At 36.7% G+C, this 6,496-nt stretch overlaps 1 long non-coding RNA gene across 1 annotated transcript; it reads left to right on the top strand.

The window, feature by feature from the left end:
- The first annotated feature begins 554 nt into the window (after nt 1-554).
- Nucleotides 555-6,165, top strand: LOC116069377. Its single transcript, XR_004110001.1, has 2 exons — nt 555-847; nt 5,951-6,165. It is a non-coding gene; the product is annotated as an uncharacterized LOC116069377 (long non-coding RNA).
- The last annotated feature ends 331 nt before the right edge of the window (nt 6,166-6,496 follow it).

Genomic DNA, 6,496 nt, shown 5'->3' with positions numbered 1-6,496 from the left:
CTGAATGAGGAAAATCAGACTCAGAAAGATAAATAACAAATCTCTTATTTCTAATTTCAACTCTGAATTTTTGGAAGTGAGTAGATTACATATGAAGCAGAGAAACAAGGCAAAAATAAAACATACAAAAATAAAACAAGTATCAAACATGAAGATCAATAGAAGGAATTCTAGAGGGGGTGATAGTAAGACAAAGATGCTGTGAAGCAACAAGCTGGGAACTCTGAAGGGAGAGGGAAGACAATAAGTGTGTGAGATATGTAGAAAAAGATAAATACCATTAATGATTGTGAAAACACATGTGTAGGAAGCCACTTCATAAGCACATCGCCATTACAAAATGGCGATGACATTTGGCTTGCCGTTGGTATAAGAATGCCTTGTCGTTGGCATAAGAACGCTTTGTGCGCGTGTGCCTGTAAATCCCAACGAGTGCCTTTGGTCACGTCAAATGGCCTGATCGTCACACAGCCTATTATGAGTCGCCACGTCTGAGGCGGGCATACAGCTCTATATAAGGGAAAGGTTTTGAGATAGTCGGGGCTCTCCTCCTCCTCAACTGAAGCTTGTGATGCATTAAAGCTTGTACTGCAGAAGGATCCTATGTGTGCCGCGTCTTTCCTGCTGGCGGGAGATAGCGCGGAACACACATGAAGGACTATAACATAAATGTATAATATGTAATTTATAAGTGTACATAGACACTTATGCATACATTTTAATGAAGTTCCATTACTTGTGATGCTGTTCCCCTCAAGAGCCATAGATAAAACTCCAATGACAGACATAGACAATCTCCATCTGAATGGCGGGTCAAGGGAGTCAAAGAGACTTCAAAATAACACAGGTATTGCATTGCCTTGTTTAGTGTACAGAACTTAAAAACTAAGAATCTCTTGTTAAAGGTGCAACAGAGTTTGGAGTTGGGGCAACTGAGCTGTAACTAATCTGAAAGCCTGCCCCCTGAGGACTATTTCATAGTATTCCAAGGGGAAATGTAAACCGCCATGAGAAGAAAGCCACACTTCTTTCTACCCAGCTGTAAGACCCACGTACTGTAATGACTAACCCAGCAAAATGTCTAGGAGGCTCCAATACTAGTGCTATCTTGGGAGGATGAAGCACACACCAGTCATGGAATGTTTAAAAAGACTACTGGAAATACTCTCGTCAAATCAGACAAAGACGGATTGCATATCTGAGCGATAAAGACAGTTCATAAAAGAGTGTACTCGGATACTGCAGCCCTGCTCTCTCTTCACTCTCTACTCCTAATGCTCGGTGCTTTGCTTCTGTTCTGACAACCCTGATTCCCGCCACTTTCATATTAAATACTTCATGAGGGGCTCAAGCACCTAGAAAATTCTAGTCACCCTGGGACATCATTAATTCCAGGAAAATATAGATGTGTTTGTTCTGATAAGATTTCCGTGATAACTGTCACTTAATTTTGCTAGTAAAAGGAGGAAAAAATAAATATAAAGCAGCCATGCTCTGTTTGGGTTCTGTCTTTTCTCATGTAACTTCCTGTAGTAACTTGTCCTGTGAACCATGGCTCCCATGAGCAAACAAGGTCAATGTTCTCATTTTATCTCTGCACTGAAAAGGAAGGTTAGTCCTGAAGAACAAACACCTTTGAGAACATTTAGACCATAGGTACTGAGATGGCATCTTTTGCACTTCAATAGATTATTCTAGAAGGATTAGCATCAATTTAAATGATGTCTGTGGTCTCTGAAAGCAGCTGCTCCACTTTCACATTTTTGAAGTGCATGAAAGAGACAACTGCTTTCTCCAGAGAGGCCTTGACTATAGGAGCAAGACCCCATAGCACAAAACTTGGAAGAGAAGAAAGAGAACGTTGGATGGAGACTTCTCTATTCTCACAAACACACATAGGCACTGTTTTAAAATGCAAATATGCATGTTATTCTTAATGCAAAGAGTGAAATGATGAAATATTAAAAAGTGATTTGAAATGTGAGGATAAAACATTGAAGCTATTCATAATACTAAATCTTGAAAAACAATAAAATAATATAGAGATTTTCTGTCACAACTTGCCATTCATGAAAAAAATAAGTTTAGTAAAAAGACCAATCTGTGAAATAATATGCTATCAATCTAGCTAAGTCATGTTTAGGCTCCTAGTTCATGGTTTCTATAGATTTAAAAACACAGAGCCACAATCTGAAGATTCATTGCACATTATAGAAATCATAGGATCAAATTCTACTTGTAGTAGGTACCTGGTTTACTCTCATGACTACTCTTTACAGTGCTTATATAAAAGTCACAAATTAAGGCTTAGGGACCATTGATGAGGAGGGGACTGAAACTCTATAAGACAATGGGGGAGCATTGATGAGGAGGGGACTGAAACACTCTAAGACAATGGGGGGTGCAGTGTGATTGTGTCCCCTAGTAGTTTCACAAGCTAACCACATAAAATCTCAAGAGCATGACTAATAAAGCATGAGAAAAACAAATATGACACCAAGGAACCAAACCAAGGTGACTGGGAAAATCCCACAAAGCCTCAACATTATGCAAAATACTATCTATAGGCAACTAAGGAAAGCTAGAAGATGGAGAAATGTTCTTCTCCAGAGAACAGTTCAATGATTTCTCAGTTACGAAAAGTCAGTCCTGAAATCATACACAAGTCATATTATACAGACTGAGCCATTTATATTTGGAAATGTAAACCTACGCGCACACACACACACCCCCACATGCACACGCACGCGCACACACACACACACACATGCACACACACAAACTCAAACACATGCATGCAATAAAATTAGTGCTGAAAAGGCCACGGATTTAAAGGGGAGCAGGGAGGAGTACATGGGAGCGTTTAAAGCAAGGAAAGGGAAAGAAGAAATGTGGTACTGATTGTATCACACCAAAATTAAAATAAGGCAAGTGCACACAATATTTTTTCGGGCATTTCTCATTTCGTTTTTGCTAATTTCATGGTTGCATTAAATTGCCAGATAATTTGTTAATTGCTTCAGTCTATGTTATGCCCTATTCTTTTCATTCCAATATTCTTTTGTTTTGTTTTGTTGGTTTTTTGTTTTTTTGTTTTTTGGGGTTTTTTTGTTTTTTGTTTTGTTTTGTTTTGTTTTTTTGAGACAGAGTTTCTCTGTGTAGCCTTGGCTGTCCTGAAACTCACTCTGTAGACCAGGCTGGCCTCGAACTCAGAAATCCACCTGCCTCTGCCTCCCAATTGCTGGGTTTAAAGGTGTGCACCACCACCGCCAGGCTCATTCCAATATTCTTGCCTTCAATAATTTTATTCTAGATCACAAACATCTTCAATTAATACCCTGAATTATTAAAGTCTCATTTATGGGCTATGGTGAAAATAAGAAGTTCATTGGTTGATATTAATAATTTCCCCTTAAACCCGAATAGGAAGATAATTTTGTTGATCATAGTTCAAGGAAGCAACTAGTAGGGCTGAGACTAGAACATTGCATGAAGCATTAGGGCATTAAGGCTGCAGGATTTATGGCTGTTACTTTGGAAATGTATTTGTTTGGTTATGATGTGCCTTTTGCACTTAATGTCTCCAGCATGTTATTATTGTCTAGTAAAAAGAGTGGTCAGATTGGGCACTATGCAATTGTATGAAATAAGGAAGATATAGATATATATAATACCTAATTACTAAACCTCTGCCATGTGCATTCTGACAAAACAAAATTCATTCCAAGTTAGAGGTTTCTGACATCAAGATCATGAATTTTGCATACTCATTTATAGTGTAGAGTTTGGATGAATATATGGCATTTTCCTTTGTGATTTCTGAACATAGTTTCACAGAATAGCCTAATAGAGACCTGTTCCATTTTCCTATCTCACGTTAGTGGATTTTCCTGAGCCTGTGTACACTGGAAAAAGAATCATTCAGCATAATATAGTTTAAAACACACTCAAAGTGAAACATTGACTATGTACTGTCCTTCTAAATAAAGAAATTATTTTCTTAAATTCTATTCTTTCTTGCAGAAAAACTCCATTGCTATCCAAATTGAAATAAAATGCACCTTATTAGCTAGTGGCTCATGACAGTTTGACCCATTGATACAAGGTTACTATAGAAATAGCAACTAGTTTGTCCAGGTATTTTTTTTTTAAATGGTGGAGAGAGGCAGAGTGTTCTGTAATCTATATATAAAAAACATTGATACACATAATCTCTTATACTGTGTTTCTTGAGGAGACTTGTTCAAAGGGGTGCTTCATAAATTTTTTCTTGTTAAGGTCATATGTAGTTATGCATCAAGCACAGCAGTTTTCATTATATTTATCTAAGTGTCTTGGTTATGTGAGTAAAGGATCTTACATTACATGGGTCATGCAGTTTTTTTCTGACTCCTGATAAAGTTAGTATAATCAAAGCTTTTTCCCTTAATGTGCATACATAGTCTTATGATTGTGTTATATGATGCATATAACAAGCAGGGCATAAATTGGCAAGTTAGAAGTCTGGGGAATCTTTCTAAGAACTCTGAATTCGTTTACATAAAACAAAGGCAGTAAAGGGAGTCCCAATGAGGTTTTTCACTATATAAATTCCTGATATTCTAATGTAAAAATACAAGCAGAAACATTCAAATTAAATCTCAAATTAAACAAGGCCAAAGTGCTACACCAGGAGTGTCTTCAGGGGGGTTCCTCTATATGAATTATTTTAGATTTTTGTAGAATAAAATTTTTCATTCTGAGCTAAAAACATTGCAAGGTTTTTTTGGTTTGTTTTTCGTTTTTGGTGTTTTTGTTTTTGTTTTTGTTTTTAAGACAGGGTTTCTCTGTGTAGCCCTGGCTGTCCTGGAACTTACTCTGTAGACCAGGCTGGCTTCGAACTCAGAAATCTGCCTGCCTCTGCCTCCCAAGTGCTGGGATTAAAGGCATGTGCCACCACTACCTGGTATGATGTTGCAGTTTTGATGTTCAGGTTTTATCTCATTCCATTTGTCAAAAATGTATATTTGCCTTCCTATTTTTTTTTCATTTTATTTCTATCCTACAATTTTGATTAAAAATCAAAAATCTTCTGTAGGTCAATTTTATATGTACTGCTCAACATTACACTGCTATAGCTATTACAAACCAATGCCACAAGCCAGAAGCTACACATATGCCACCATGTTTCAGCAGACTTGTTTCTTCCCTAGGATTTACTCTGTAAATGGTAGACAGCTGGCTTTCTTACAGTTTTTCTCTGTACCAGTATAACCTTGAGGTGTCTGTACGGCTAAACATTCCCTTAAAGATTTATTCCACTTTATTCATTTGTTTTTTGTATTTGTGTTTGGGGATATATGTGTGTGTATGTGAATGTGTGTGTGTGTGTGTGAGAGAGAGAGAGAGAGAGTATGTGTGTATGTATTTGTGTACTATGTGCATGTAGAGTATATCTCATGGGTCTACATGTGTGTTTGTGATTAAAATGTGTGTCCTAAAGTCTATGTGCCACAGAGCACATTGGAAGTCGGAGGGTAGCCATCAGTATTTTTTTCTCCTCGTCTACCTTGTGGATATCAAGTGTGAGTTTTTGTTTGGCAGCAAACTCATTTACTGACTGGCCTAAATCACAGGTGCAATATGATTTTTCATTCACATTTACACTTGATTAGTTCAGGGTAATTAAGTTTCTAATACTCTCTTTATGAGAACTACATTTAAAGTTCTCCTTTCTATTTTAGCATACATGGTATATGATTGCTAATGGTATTCTCCTTACTGTGACATAAAACGTTAGACGTTATTCCTACTATTGAGCATGTTATCTCTTATCTTTCTCTCTCCTTTCTGATTTCATGTGTAGAGTTAATAACTTCAAGAACAAAAGCTTTTGTTTGTTGCTTTGCTTGCTTGCTTTGTTTTTTGTTTTTAATCCCTCATTAAAAGCGAGTTTCTGTTTTTCCTTCAGATACCATAAAAATCTCAACCAACTGAAAATGTCTTCCAGGTATCCGGATTTGAACTTCTTCACATCATCAATATCACTAATTCTCTCTGCCTCAGGATCATTCTTTCCGATCTATTACATCCTCATCTTAAAAGTCTAAATTCCAAGGATTTTTACACGAATCACCTCTCAATGAGAAAGAACCCATTTCACAAATAAATGAATATCTTTATGAATATTAGCTTATTTTTTGGACTCAAGCTTCAAAGTAAAACCATAGGGAAGGAAAATATATTGAGCAGCATCACTCTTGAAAACAGACAGTAGTCTGGAGAGCTCGGTATGTTACACTCCACCATACAGTAAAACAGGCAGGTGGCACAGAGTATCAAATTCAGTGAATAATAAGACAAACATAAGAAAACATGTTAATAACCACTCTAAAGCTTCTTGGGCAAGTTCTAGATGACTACCAAAAAGAGATCACTATTTAAAAAATATTTATTTGTATTTAAATTATACCTAATGATTAACTTAAGTTTTAGAAATTCCATATTTCACAGATTT

The sequence above is a fragment of the Mastomys coucha genome, unplaced genomic scaffold, assembly GCF_008632895.1.
Source record: "Mastomys coucha isolate ucsf_1 unplaced genomic scaffold, UCSF_Mcou_1 pScaffold22, whole genome shotgun sequence".
In the NCBI taxonomy this organism is placed as follows: Eukaryota; Metazoa; Chordata; class Mammalia; order Rodentia; family Muridae; genus Mastomys; species Mastomys coucha.
This window is presented reverse-complemented; position numbering and strand designations above follow the sequence as displayed.